The following is a 15,742-nucleotide window of genomic DNA, read 5'->3' as shown; positions in this document are numbered from 1 at the left end:
AGAGATTGGACTTTTTGACTGAATTCTACATACTTCTCTAAGTACCTGGTATCTAGTGGCTTCTCAGCTATTACTAATACTTGTTATGTCCCGGAAATGTTTAATAATTACCTGTTGCTTTTTCTTAAGGATAGCAGTCAAGTAAAATGAAGACTGCTGAGGTGAAAAACAGACACACAAAAGCCTAAGTAGCTGAGAGTCCTCAGTTCACTGGAGACGCCAGATATCTTCACAATTGTAAAGACAAAAACAAAAAATTTGAAAAATACCAAAAGGAAAAATAAGTGCAAGCCAAAACAGGGAATGACAAAGGAAGCCACCTGAAGATGCCTTCATCATTTGAACATTTCTCAGTTGCTATTTTACTTTTTAAAAGTAGTCTGTTATTTCAGAGTCAATTGCATTTATCTGTGCCTCATCTCCCCTATTTATTATCTGTCTCCTCAAGGCATTGGACAATGTTAACCACATTCCTTTTAACTCCCGAGAACATTGAGCCTTATGCATCAAGTGAAAGCACTTTATAAGCCCTTCGTTATATTTTCCCGGAAACTAGATGAAAGTGTTTTAAGTAAGGAGAACTCACTTAAAATGGTAAACTTTTCTATTTATCTGCATGGTTGAGGACCTCTAGCTGCTCCAGGCTGCAGTTTGTGTCCTGCCATCCCTGCAAAACTTCTGCCTGATATCTGCCTTCACCACCACCCAACCCAAGACAACTCTGATTCTGGGAAGCTGAGCTCTCTCTTTTTTTTTTTTTTTTTTTTTTTTGAGACGGAGTCTCGCTCTGTCGCCCAGGCTGGAGTGCAGTGGCCGGATCTCGGCTCACTGCAAGCTCCGCCTCCCGGGTTTACGCCATTCTCCTGCCTCAGCCTCCCGAGTAGCTGGGACTACAGGCGCCCGCCACCTCGCCTGGCCAGTTTTTTGTGTTTTTTAGTAGAGACGGGGTTTCACTGTGTTAACCAGGATGGTCTCGATCTCCTGACCTCGTGATCCGCCCGTCTCGGCCTCCCAAAGTGCTGGGATTACAGGCTTGAGCCACCGCGCCTGGCTGAGCTCTCTTTTTTCAGTGCAATTTCTCTCTCCCTGTGCCCTGGGAGAGGCCAGACAACAGTCCTGAGAGACACTGCCAGCAAGTTGTTTATGCCAGGAGGGTGTTACCCTACCTGTGGCCTCACTGCAGAGCCCTCTGTGGAGAGGGGATGTATCTGATTCTGATGTTCTTTTACAAATCAAATTTCTACATTTTAATTTTTGTACCCCTTCTCAGACTCTGCATTGTATGATATAATATTTATTTTATTATTAAAAATGGTGAAGTAACCAGCACATTGCTTTTTCTATCTTAATATCGACTATCTTAATTCTGTAAAATTATAATGTAAGTCTGGAGTGAAGTAGTCATTGCAGTATTTTATAATCCTAGTCATGTACCATAGCTTTCTCAAGGGGAAAAGTATTATAGTTATCTCTTCAATATTTGCTTGTGTGAAACAGTTATTAACACCGTTTGTAGCTAATCCTGTCTGTAGTGACTGTTTTGAGAACCCTAAATCTCTAATTTAAAGGCCCGAGATTTTATCAGTTTCTATGGAACCTCTGTGTTTGCTCCTTGGTCCTGGTTTCTTTTTTTTTTGAGACGAGTCTCGCTCTGTCACTCAGGCCGGAGTGCAGTGGCCGGACCCCTCAGCTCACTGCAAGCCCGGGCCTCGGTTCACGCCATTCTCCTGCCTCAGCCCTCCCGAGTAGCTGGGACTACAGGCCCCGCGACCACCTGTTTTTGTATTTTAGTAGAGACGGGTTTCACCTGTTAGGCCAGGATGGCCCCAATCTCCTGGTCTGATCCGCTTCCATCTCAAGCCCCAGTGCTGGGATTACAGGCTTGAGCCACCGCGCCCGGCCGGTCCTGGTTTCTTAATAAACTTATGAAGATATTTGCCATGGATTTCTGAAGATTTAGAGTACATGTGAGGGGATTCAGTACAAATTACAGGGATTCAACACATTGACAACAGGAAAAATGTAATGAATTGTTAGGTGGGGAATGATGTGAAGTAATCTAAATAAAAGCCTATATTATATTTGTTAGCTGACTTAGTTTATCTTTGTTGTCACTGAGGAAGCATAATTTATCTTCAGTAATTAAGTTATCGTACAAAGCCTAAAAATTAATATTCTCTTTGTAAACAAAAGAGTATCTGAGACAAGTCTCAATCATTTTAGAAGTTTCTTTTGCCAAAATTAAGGACATGCCCGTGACAACGCCTCAGGAGGTCCTGAAAATATGGGCACAAGGTGGTTGAGCTACAACTGGTTTTATACATTTTAGGGGGACATAAAACATCAATCAATACACATAACATGTGCATTCGTTCGTTCTGAAAAGGCAGGACAACTAAAAGTGGGGGCTTCCAGGTCATAGACAGATTCAAAGATTTTCTGATTGGCAATTGGTTGAAAGAGTTATTACTTAAAGACCTGGAATCAATAGAAAGGAATCTGGGTTATAATAAGGGGTTGTGGAGACCAAGGTTTTGTCATGTAGATTAAGCTCCCAGGTAGCAGACTTCAGAGAAAATAGATAGTAAATATTTCTTATTAGATTTAAAGAGGCTGTTCTATCAGTCAGGTTTTTTTTTTTTTTTTTGAGACTGAGTTTCGCTCTTATTGCCCAGGCGGGAGTGCAATGGCATGGTCTCGGCTCACTGCAATCTGTGCCTCCTGGGTTCAAGCAATTCTCCTGCCTCAGCCTCCCAAGTAGCTGGGATTACAATAAGCACGCATCACCATGCCCAGCTAATTTTTGTATTTTTAGTAGTGACAGAGTTTCACCATGTTGGCCAGGCTGTTCTTGAACTCCTGACCTCAGGTGATCCACCCACCTTGGCCTCCCAAAGTGCTGAGATTACAGGTATGAGCCACTGCACTTGGCCTTGTTCTATCAGTTTTAAAGTGTCTGTGTTGATGTGAATGCTGGTCAGCTGTGAGGCATGTCTGACACTTCTCCCTCACTTTTCATTATGGCTGAAACTAGTTTTTCAGGTTAACTTTGGAACGCCCCTAACCAAGAAGCAGGTCTGTTCAGATGGTTGAGGGGCTTAGAATTTTATTTTTGGTTGATATTCTCCCCTTTCTGGCCAAGATTTGCCAGAAGTTACATTGATGGCCACCAAACTTCTGTTTTGACCCATAGTATTACTAAGGCGGCATGGCTGCCTGGCCCAGGTCCATCCTCTCCCTCAGTGGGAACCCTAGGGCCAAGGGACTTAGAGCCAAAAGATTTATAGCCAGTAAGTAAGGAGGTCTCTGTACCATGGCTCGTAGGAAGCAGACTGCCCGCAAATCGACCGGGTGGTAAAGCACCCAGGAAGCAACTGGCTACAAAGCCGTCATAAGAGTGCCTCTACTGAGGGGTGAAGAACCCCATCGTAACAGGCCTGGTACCGTGGCACTCCTCGCGGAAATTAGGACGCTATCAGAAGTCCACTGAACTTGATTTCGCAAACTTCCCTTCCAGCCGCCTGGTGCCAGAAATTGCTCAGGACTTGCAACAGATCTGCGCCCAGAGCCGCAGCTATTGGTGCGCTTGCAGAGGCAAGTGAGGCCTATCTGGTTGGCCTTTTGAAGACACCAACCTGTGTGCTATCCACGCCAAACGGTAACAATGCGTGCCAAAAGACATCCAGCTAGCACGGCACACACGGGAGAACGCAGCTTAAGAATCCATCATGATGGGAAACATTTCATTCTTTTTTGAGACGGAGTCTCTCGCTTCTGTCGCCCAGGCTGGGAGTGCAGTGGCTGATCTCAGCTCACTGCAAGCTCCGCCTCCTGGGTTTACGCCCATTCCCTCCTGCCTCAGCCTCCCAGTAGCTGGGACTACAGGCTCTTCACCTCGGGCCTCGGCTAGTTTTTGTATTTTTTAGTAGAGACGGAGTTTCACCTGTTAGCCAGGATGGTCTCATCTCTGACCTCGCGGATCCCACCTGCCTCGCCTCCCAAAGTGCTGGGATTACAGGCTTGAGCCACCACCGCCGCTCATTCTTTAAAAAAAAAAAAAAAATTCTTTCTTCCTGTTATTATTGGTATAGTTCTGAACGTTAGATAGTTTTTTTTCCATGGGGTCAAAAGGTACCTAAGTATATGATTTAAGTGAAAGTGGTAAATTGGGGAAAGAAATCAGGTATTGGCAGTTTTTCCATTTTCATTTGTGTGTGAATTTTTACCATAAAATGCAGAGGCTGCAAAGCATTAATGCAAGCTAAAATGTTTCAGAACAAGTTTCAGCCGTTCAACTTTATAATACTTATAAATAAATCTGTTAAATTTTTCTGGACAATGCCAGCATTTGACTTTTTAAAACAAGTAAATTTCTTTATTGATGGCAACTAAATGGTGTTTGTAGCATTTTATCATACAGTAGATTCCATTCATTCACTATACTTTCTAACTGAGTTGTCCTACATGCAAGTACATGTTGAGACGGAGTCTTGCTCTGTTGTTCAGGGCTGGAGTGCAGTGGCTGGATCTCAGCTCTCACTGCAAGCTCTGCCTCCTGGTTTACGCTTATTCTCCTGCCTCAGCCTCCGAAAGTAGCTGGGATTACAGGTACTCGGGCCACCTCTGTGCCCCGCTAGTTTTTTGTATTTTTTAGTAGAGATGGGTTTCACCGTGTTAGCCAGGATGGTCTCTGGATCTCCTGACCTCGTGATCCGCCTGTCTCTCGGCCTCCCAAAGTGCTGGGACATAGGCTTGAGCCACTGTGTCTGGCCAGCTATTGCTTTTAATGTTGTCTGTCTTCTGTGTTGTTCCTTGTAAGTTTCATATTAAAATACATTAAACTAAAAAAAAGATTTATAGCCAATTTAAATGTTCTAGGCCAAACAGGAATGGACATCAACAGGCATTTATTAACCCTTAAAATTTTGTATATAAAAGTCACCAAACAAAAGGTCAAATGTGAGGTTACAAAACTGACTTATCTACTTTTAACTTCTATATAGTGAGCTACTGTGGTCTTGGTTTTAGTTACAATGTAACAATTATCTGTACAAAACATAAGCCTTGTTAAAACTTTTTGGCTGAGGAGTTTAGAGACTTGTGCCACAACGCTTTTTGCCCTCTTTTAGCAATTTGTCCTAAGGTGGCTGATAATGTTTTTAAGTATATATCTATCTGGATAAATATCATAACTGGGACTATTATACCCAGTAGGCTTCATCACAGGTATCTTTATATCCTCTCAGTAATAATTTTCTTTTAATTCTACAGAAAGCAGAAAATTCTTTATGGTTCTGATGGATGAAATGGTGCCATGCATGTAATTATCCAGAAGACAAAGTCCCTTATTTTGCCAGCTGTGTAGGCATCTAGGTACCCATCCTTGATTTGCAGGGTCTGAATTAATTCTGTTCCTCAAAACTGGCCCTTATAATCTCACACACCCACTTCTTCTGGGATAGTCCCTGGGCCTAGAGGAAAGTTGTTTGTATAGGTTTAGCAGCAGGACATTTGCAGTGAAAAACTAACTGGATCCAGTGGGATTCAAAATGACAAAGATTTGCAGGCCTTTTCAAATCATCTCTAGTCTTCTGAATACATGATTCTGATTTTCTCAGAAGAAGTAAAACTACGAGAAATAAATAACAATAGTTTGACAATAGAAAGAGAATGTGCGTGTCAGAACAGAAAAAGGAACCTATTCCATTAGGATGCCAACTAAAAACATGAAGAAAATTATACTGATACTCTTTAGAATATTATTGTAGCCCAGAAATAATTCATGATTCAATTTTCACTCAAAAACAAAATTCAAGGCTGTAGTCTAGTAAAAGGTGTTATAGTTTTCCTTTGAAACAATTTCTCTCCTCTAGTCCTCCTTTTCTACTAAGGAGAAATTACAGTAAGACCAATTTGTGTGTGAAATAAGTTTTAGGCTTATTATACTTGGCCTGATTATTTACACAAAGTGCAGCAAGAATTGTTTGACGATATAGGCTCTTTTCAAGTAGGCTTTGCTGAACTTTACCTAAAAATGTGTTATTCTAGTCAAAGCCTTGGAAAAATAACCAGAGTCTCCAATTGTCTTATTTTTTTTAAAAAAAGACTCTTAGTAAACTTATGCAAATTATATTGTTATGAAATCAGAATATGCATGAACAGTTTCCAAATTTTGGAGACCTCAGATAGAAAGGTAAATTTGCTTACAAAAACATACTTTACCCAATTGCTCTAAACTATAAATAACTAATAAATACATAAATAAATAAATAAAAATATTTTCATGACTCTCCTTTAACCAAATCAGCAGGCTTTCAAACAAAATGTTGTTTGTTCACCTTGGAACTGCCATTCACAAGCCAACCAGCTCTTGTCAGATGAGAGCTGTTTATCTGGCACTGAAAAATCTAGCAGCTATTCACATTGCTAGAGCCAGTCCTCAGGGAAAAAGAGGCTCCCTGCTAATGAATACCTCCTCCTTGCATCCCCAGATAGCATGATCCTATAAAAACCACATTCATTTTATCATGGCAATCTTAGGGGCACTATTATTTTTGTTAGCATAGGGGTAGCTTTAGTTAGTATTCCATAGCAAGGCAGTAAATATACCTTAAGTGGAAATTCTCTAGTCCAAACTTCCAGTGGTTATCATTGGAAAGTGCTCACAGGCATTTGTCATAAGCCCCAATAAACGCTTCACAAAGAGCTATCAAATGAAGGATTTGTCCTGACCAGCACTCTAGCTTCCACCCTATATTCTGTAGGCTCAGGCAATCTTACTAGTTCCCATTTAGTGTATCCAATGAACATTTCTCAAAGGTCAGATTTACATGCCTTCAGTTTTATGATACTAGATAGGGAAAACATCCCCTAGTGAGATACAATTCCCATTTTCACAGGAAATTTAGGTAAAGGAGTCACAACTACCTTACAGAAAGCCTGTTTAAGCATCTCAAATTTCATAATCCTATCAGTCTTTACATTTTTATGTTCTGGTCCCGGGAACTTTTCTTCTCTACTACCAGACCATTTGACCATTTCTGGTGGAAAAGGATTTGGGTTCCCAGCATGGAGTTGAGCCAAGAGACTCAAGCTCATTTGTCAATCTTTACCTTAACTCAACTCAGCTTTGCCCCCAGGTAATGTTAGCTTGCTCATTATACCTTTTCCCTTTTGTTTTTTTCTTAAATTCCTCCAACATGGGGCGAATGTAGGAAAGTGATGTGGGACCTTTTAATGTAGAGGGGACCCAGCAGGGACTCCCTTTGTTTCACCCAATCTTTGATAGTGTTGTAAAGACCTTTGCCGTAACTCCATCAATTTTCATTTCATTTCATTTCTTAATAAACATCTAACGATTTCCACCATTCTGGGATGAGTCCTTTGACTCCCTTTTGCCTTTCCCTTTTTTGTTGTTGTTAATTACTGTAATGTTCTATTAACATCTGTAAGACCCACGAAGGACAGAAAATTTGATAAGGCTTCTTAAACAGTTGTTTGATTCTGCAGACGTAATGTCATCCAGGGTGCCCATATAGAAGGGGCCCCCTTAACCACAGCTTTTACCATGATCTGGGTAATAGGCATATTCAGTGGAAACATATCTTAGTTATCATAAAGCCAGTCCCACATGGCTTGCATATAAGGAATATCAGCTACTTCATCTGGGATGCTCCACTTGGTATTTTATAGAGAGAGGTGGGAAATCCCCTTCTCAGGGTAAACAGACCTTAAGTGGCATTCATCCAATCCACTGGGCTGATTGTTCTCTCACAAATAACCTGCTCTTCATCTGGATCACATATAATCATCAGTGATTGTCTAATAGTAAGCTATGGGTTCTGTAACAACCCAAACATGCTCTTTCATTCTGTAGCATTTAAAATATAAGATACTACCCTTAAAGTAGTTATTTTTACATTCTATTAAAGGGTTCTCAGGAAGTGGATGACACAAAACTACAAAATGGAACAATTGCTTTACATTATACTCTATGGTTGGTTTTGCCCTTCCCTCACATTGACTATCTTGGTAACCACAGGTTTGAGAGTTACTTTCTGTTGCCCTGCATAATTCTGCCCTTGGGGTGCAGCTTTCAGGCTGGTGGTGTAAACTTAGACTGATTTAAATCTGAGCTCTCTTTAGCATCAAGGTCCAACTCAGTATTATTACTATCATTATTATTAGATAGAGTTTTGCTGTTGTTGCCCAGGCTGGAGTGCAATGGTGCAATCTCGGTTTACTGCAACTTCAGCCTCCTGGGTTCAAGCGATTCTCCTTCCTCAGCCTCCCAAGTAGCTGGGGTTACAGGCATGCACCACCACGCCTGGCTAATTTTGTGTTTTTTGTAGAGATGGCATTTCTTCCTGTTGGTCAGGCTGGTCTCAAACTCCCGACCTCAGGTGATCCGCCCACCTCGGCTTCCCAAAGTGCTGGGATTACAGTCATGAGTCGCTCCGCCCAGCCTCAGCATTATTCTTTAATTTCATTTTACATTTTTACACTGTACAGATAATAATAACCAAGGAATCAAAGGTTTCTAATTTCCCACCTTTTGATTTTCTCTTTATTCATTTAGTTTTGTCTGTATGTGTGTGTGTGTGTGTGTGTGTATATATGTATGTGTGTGTGTATATATATGAATGTGTGTGTGTGTATGTGTGTGTGTGTATATATATATTTTTTATTTTTTATTTTTTTGAGATGGAGTCTCACTGTCTCCCAGGCTGGAGTGCAGTGGCACGATCTTGGCTCACTGCAACCTCCACATCCCGGGTTCAAGTGATTCTCTTACCTCAGCCTCACAAGTCACTGGGATTACAGATGCACGCCACCACACCTGGTTAATTTTTGTATTTTTAGTAGAGACGGACTTTCGCCATGTTGGTCAGGCTGGTCTTGAACTTCTGAACTCAGGCGATCTGCCTGCCTTGGCCTCCCAAAGCTCTGGGATTACAAGTGTGAGCCACAGCGCCCGGCTGCCTGTATATTTTTAGAAGTTTGGAATCGCCTCTAAACTAGAAAAAAACCCCCAAAAAACAACAACAAAAAAAAACCCTAGCCTCTAAACTAGCAAAAACCACATTCTTGTGTTTTATAAACTTCACCAAAATCACTTTTTACTCTCTTATTTTATCTCTTAGTAAACCAGATTCCCAGTGCAAAAAATTGAGGATTACTTAATTTAACATAACATGCTTTTTAAAATTTTAAACAACTGGAGAGAATTTTAAGATTAAATTTACCAAATTAATCTTACCAAATATTACTAAAGTCATGTGAACTAAAAGGCATCAGAGCTAGTTTTTATTAGCCTGATAAGTACTTACTTTTCTTTAAGCCAATTGATTAGAGCTCTTTCATATGGTTTGGTAGTGAAATATCACTTTCACATGATACATATAAAACATATAGACATAACAGACGTACAGAAAAAGGCAGATCTTATAACATTTTTACATCCCTGTTTTCAAAAATTCTCTCCCTTACTTTAGACTTAATTTTTTTTTTAAAAAAAAAGCATTGCAGGAGCCAATAAAAGTTGAAGGAGTGATTTACTATCCCAGGCCTTCTCAAAAGGGAGAGCTGAGGCAGCAAGATGCAGTAGAAGTTGAACTTCTAAGGTATCAATCTAAAGAATTTAGAAAAATAACAAATTACAGAATTTTAAAATTAAAAACATCTTTCATTAAAATTAAGTCAGGCCCAGTGCAGTGGCTCACACCTGTAATCCCAGCACTGTGGGAGGCCAAGATAGACGGATCACGAGGTCATGAGTTCGAGAACAGCATGACCAACAAGGTGAAACCCCGTCTCTACTAAAACTACAAACATTAGCCGAGCGCTATGGCAGGCGCCTGTAATCCCAGCTGCTCGGGAGACTGAGGCAGGAGAATCACTTGAACCCCGGCGGCAGAGGTTGCAGTGAGCCAAGATCATGCCACTACACTCCAGCCTGGGCAACAGAGTGAGACTCCGTCTCAAAAAATAAAAATAAAAATAAATAAATAAATAAATAAGTCAATGTTTTTAAGAAAATCTTGTTCTAACCAATACTTGAGTTTTACATTAGTGTATTTTTAACATCAAATACTAATTTCTAGGAAGACTGTTCTGTTGTCATTTTCCTTTAATTATAGCCAATTTAAGCACAAGACTTTTTTAATATATATTTTTTTGTGACTCTTGTTACAATTTACACAGAACATTTATGATGTGCTTGGACTATCTGTTTTGTCTTAAATATCCACCATTCTTAAACAACCAGTAATTTTATTTTGGGACAGAAATTTACCAGACAAGTTTCTCTCTTATACAAAGTCGTTTTTCTTTTCACCTTTCATACTAACAATACCTCTTTATATCTATAACTTTACTTATTTATTTTTTATATTATTTTTTCGAGATAGAGCCTCACCCACCCTGTCACTCAGGTTGGAGTGCAATGGTGCGATCTTGGCTCTCTGCAACCTCCACCTTCTGGGTTCAAGTGATTCTCCTGCCTCAGCCTCCTAAGCAGCTGGGACTACAGCTGCGCACCACCAAGCCCAGCTAGTTTTTCTTTTTTGTATTTTCAGTAGAGACGAGGTTTCACCCTGTTGGCCAGGCTGGTCTCGAACTCCCACCTCAGTCTCCCGAGGTGCTGAGATTACAGGAGTGAGCCACCACATCTGGCCTATAACTTTCTTTAAATCTCTTTTACTTCCTGGTTCTTTTCACTGTGTTTTGTATGTAACCTTTAAATAACTTTTGAATTAGACAAAAATTATTTACCTTTTAATAGGAATACATTCTTTTAAAAAATGTGTTCCTATAAATTTATAATTTGGAAATTACCCAGACATTTAATAAATATCTATTAACATAGATTATATTACAAGTGTATTTATGAGTGTTTATTCCATTATATTTTCTTGACAAATTTATTTATTTTTAATGGTTTACCTAGATTATTTATGAAAACTGTGTTAGTCATTATTTAAAGTTATTTCCTTGTTAAATATTTTTATAGCCTATAAATTTCAGATTTTTACCTACATAAGAAACTTGAGGTGAAGTATATGGGTATTTTACCAATAATTCAGAAATTAGCTCTTTTCATTGAACCAACAATATTAATTGTCTTACTTATCAAAAATTACACAAGCAAAGATCATTCTGTTTGGGGCTATGTTTTTGGTTTTATAACCCTTATGCCAAATTTTGACATTTTATAGTATTTGGCAAGCATAAGAATGAAACTGCTTCATCAATAAATGCAACTAAAAATGTTGACAATTCTTAAGACATTTCTAATATTACTTTACCATTAATATTATATTTGGCTTATTTATAGAAAATTTTACTTAAGTCACATGAACTTGAAAAGCATTTGGGATTATCACTTACTTAATTTATGAATACTCCTTAACTTTAATCCAATTTGGTACCTTGTGGCCACAACACATAACAAAATACATGCATGTATACATAAACCCACACATACACACTCATACAAGGATCTCATATATTTTACTTCAGAACTCTAGCCATTATATATTAATACAAACTCATTGCTTTACAAAAACAAAAAATAAATACAAAGAAATAGTTGGATCCAAACAGTGGTTTTTACCTCAGTAGAAAAGTAACAACAGATTTATAGCAGGCAGAAAAAAAAATAGAGAAATAGAGAGCTTAGAAACTCTATAGCTGCAGGTTGATCTTTGGGCTTTGAATTTTTCCTGGATGTAATTTGCTCATCAGTTTAAAATGTGTACAGCAGACCATAATATGTAATCAACTGGAGTACTAAAAAACCTGAAATGCCCTCAAACTTTTCCATTTTACCCACACACTTGCAAGTAGAGGCACCATAATACCAATGGGTTATCAAAAAGAGGATCATTCTCCTTCTCTTTCTTCATTTTTATGTATTTATGTATGTATTTATTTTGAGATGGAGTCTTGCTCTGTCACCCAGGCTGGAGTGCAGTGGCATAATCTTGGCTCACTGCAACCTCTGCCTTTTGGGCTCAAGTGATTCTCCTTCCTCAGCCTCCTGAGTAGCTGGGACTACAAGCATGCACCACCACGCCCGGCTAATTTTTGTATATTTAGTAGAAACGGGGTTTCACCATGTTGGCCAGGCTTGTCTCGAACTCCTGACCTCAAGTGATCTTCCTGCCTCAGCCTCCCAAAGTGTTGGGATTACAGGTGTGAGCTACCATGCCCAGCCTCTTTCTTCATTCTTAGATTGTTTCTCACCTCTTTTTCTAAAAAAGAGGACCTGAGTTGTGGCCTACGGGGGTGTGTGTGTGTGTGTGTGTGTCTGTGTGTGTGTGTATGTGTCTGTGTCTGTCTGTGTGTGTTTGTGTGTATTAATGTGTTCTGATTGTGAGTGGGACTCCACAGTGTTTCACCACTGAGTTATTTCTGCCCTCTTACATGTTGCAATTTCTCTCACCAGAGGTCTATCACCTCCAAGAGCGCTCAAAATGCCTAGTGATCAGCCTTGGCATGCCTTCCCGGACAAGGCCTTTTAACAAATTTTGTTTGTTCCTTTGTAGCCACTTCACATTGTGGCGGGAGGGCAAGTGGTCAACCCCTCAGACACCCCACCAGTCCCCTGTGTCACCCAGGGGTGCTGTTTGGCTGGGAGGGGCTAAATCCCCTTTCTTTTTGAAGCCAAGTAGCTCAGTCTCTCATTTGTCTATGCAAATTACAGTTCAGTTCCTCATGCAAATGTGCAGACAAACCAACTGACCTAAATTTCAGGTGGAAAAAACAATGGAGAAGACCCTTTGAAATGCACCTCTGAACTGGAAACCAAATGGGATACCCAAAAGGGGGATGACTCTCTTTGTCTTTAGAAAAAGGCAATGGAGAAGACCTTTTAGAATGCACCTTCAAACTAGAATTAGGATGCTAAACAGCAACTTCCCAGGAGAAAATACTCAGCCCAGACCCCTTCCTGAAAACTATCCTCAGCCATCCCCTAACTTGGTAGCTCTCGCCTGCCATTACACACATCAAGGTCAAATTATCGCAGTACAAGATAATCTCTGATTCCCCCAAACCCAAAGAGGTCAGTTAATACAATACAAGACTTAAGAATCTACTCATGACTCTTGCAACTCCACAAAGAAAGCTGAACACCACCAAAGGGGCATGAATGGCACCTTTATTCTGAGTTCTTTAAGGTGTCTGAGTGTTAGAAGCCCTCTCTAGATTTTTAACTTTGTACTGAAGATGGCAAAATTGGAGGGAGGAATAGGGCAGAAGAAAAGTAATTGAAAGAACATTTTTTTTTTTAAAGAAAGGCAGTGAATGGAGAAACCATGTACATGATTTGTTTTTGTTTTTGTTTTTATCCTACAGCTGTGAGGAATTTTAGCCAATTCGGAAGCCTTATTCCCCATAATTTGGAATTCTCATTTAGATTTGACCAAGTTGGGTAGAGTTGGCCAAATTCAATGGGAGAATAACCAAAACAAACAATGTAAGAAATGGTAAGAAATTAAAACCAGTTGGTTGTCAGTTTTAACATTTAGTCATTAAGGAGAACTTTCAAGACAGAAAAACTGAACTAAGCTGCTTATCTAGGAATGGGGCCCATGCATAAGACTGCTCTGTACTATTTTAGAAGCAGAAAAAACCTCAAACTCATCTTCCCTGTTGGCGGCAACCTGAAACTCCAGAGGGAGTTGCCTGCTTTCCATTGTTATGGAATCAGGAAAACTCACCTTCCTTTTGGAAAAAAGTACAACTCCAGAAAAGGAGTCATACAACAAAATAAATCTCAGATTCTAACAAAATTTTGGGAGACCAGAGATTCTCTGTAGGAGGGCCTCCAAAGCCAGTAAATTTTTTCTATTAGATTGAGCAATAACGATAGCTCAAACTGTTACCAAGCATGGATAGGAGATTTGACAAAGGTCAGGGGAACCTCTACTCAGAGTTCCTTCATGGTTACGTTTGTAAAATAAAGAGTATCTAAGACAAGTCTCCATCAATTTAGAAGCTTATTTTGCCAAAGTTAAGGACATGCCCATGATACAGTCTCAGGAGGTCCTGACAACGTGTGCACAAGGTGGTTGGGCTACAATTGGTTTTATACATTTTAGGGAGACATAAAACATCGATCAATACTTGTAAAATGTACATTGGTTTTGTCTGGAAAGGTGGGACAACTGGAAGTCTGGGCTTTCAGGTGATAGGTGGATTAAAAGACTGTCTGATTGGCAATTGTTTGAAAGAGTTATTATATGAAGACCTGGAATCAACAGAAGGGAGTGTCTGCATTATAATAAGGGGTTGTGGAGACCAAGGTTTTATCATGTAGATGAAGCCCCCAGGTAGCACACTTCAGAGAAAATAGATTGTAAATGTTTTTTTTTTTTAATTAGACTTAAAGAGTCTGTTCTATCATTCTTAAGGTCTTTTGTTGATGTGTATGCTGGTCAGCTGTGAGTCATGTCTTACACACCTCCCTCACTTCCCATCATGACCAAAACCAGTTTATCAGGTTGATTTTGGAATGCCTTCAGCTAAGAACAGGGGTCTGGTTAGATAGTTGGGGGGCTTAGAACTTTATTTTTGGTTTACACTTTTTCTTTTATTTTTTAATTTGTGTGAGTACAGAGTAGGTATACATATATATTTATGGAGTACATGAGATGTTTTCATATAGGCATTAAATGTAAAATAATCACAGCATGAAGAATGGGGCATCCATTTTCTCAAGCACTTATCTTTTGAGTTATAAACAATCCAATTACATCCATGAAGTTATTTTAAACTGTACAGTTAACTTATTATTGACTATAGTCACCCTGTTGTGTTATCAAATAGTAGTTTTTATCCATTTTTTTCAATTTTTTCTTTTAGACAAACAGTTTTATTCGAAAAACAGAGCCAGCTGAGTCTCCCCCTTTCCACAGACCTGGCAGTGTTGGGCTCAGGTGTGAGAGGATCAGTTTCCTGCAGAGAGAAGACAGGTTTAGGGGTTGAAGGCCAGACCCAGGGGCTAGACCACATGAGTGGCCACACTGGGGCAGAGGCCACAGTGCCCATCAGGGCCTGGGTTCCACAGCTGCACATGGGGCAGTGCACAATAAGCTGAGGCCCCTGGAGGCTCTGGGTGCCAAATCTCACCCATGGCCATGGCCAAAGCTGGGGGTGATATTCAACCAATGCCAGTGACCCCAACCACTAGTGGGATGTGTGTGTCCAACACTGCTGGACCTACCCGGGCAGAGAGACCATTCTTTTATTTTTGTTTTTTGGTACTCATTAACAATTCTCACCTCCCTGCTAGCCCCCCACTACACTTCCCAGCCTCTGGTAACCATTCTTCTACTGTCTATGTCCATGAAATCTATTTTTTTTTTAACTTTTAGATCCCCCAAATTAGTAAGAACATGTGAAGTTTGTCTTTATGTGCCTGGCTTATTTCATTAACATAATAATATTCAGTTTCATCCACGCTGTTACAAATTACATGATCTCATTTTTTTTATGGTTGAATAGTACTCCATTGTGTATATGTATCACATTTTCCTTATCCATTCATCTATTGGTGGACATTTAGGTTGCTTCCAAATCTTAGCTATTTTAAAAAGTGCTGCAACAAACATATGAGTGCAGATGTCTCTTCAATATATATATTTATTTTTTGGGTGGGGGTATATACCCGCAGTGGGGATGTTGGATCATATGGTACCTCAAGTTTTAGTTTTGAGGACTCTCCAAACTGTTCTTC

At 39.8% G+C, this 15,742-nt stretch overlaps 1 non-coding gene across 1 annotated transcript; it reads right to left on the bottom strand.

Annotated features, from left to right (window-relative positions):
- Positions 1–15,048: 15,048 nt before the first annotated feature.
- On the bottom strand, positions 15,049–15,175 carry LOC116272293. The gene has a single exon (XR_004181006.1). It is a non-coding gene; the product is annotated as a small nucleolar RNA ACA64 (small nucleolar RNA).
- Between the last annotated feature and the right edge of the window lie 567 nt (positions 15,176–15,742).

The sequence above is a fragment of the Papio anubis genome, chromosome X (genome assembly GCF_008728515.1).
Source record: "Papio anubis isolate 15944 chromosome X, Panubis1.0, whole genome shotgun sequence".
Taxonomy (NCBI): Eukaryota; Metazoa; Chordata; class Mammalia; order Primates; family Cercopithecidae; genus Papio; species Papio anubis.
This window is presented reverse-complemented; position numbering and strand designations above follow the sequence as displayed.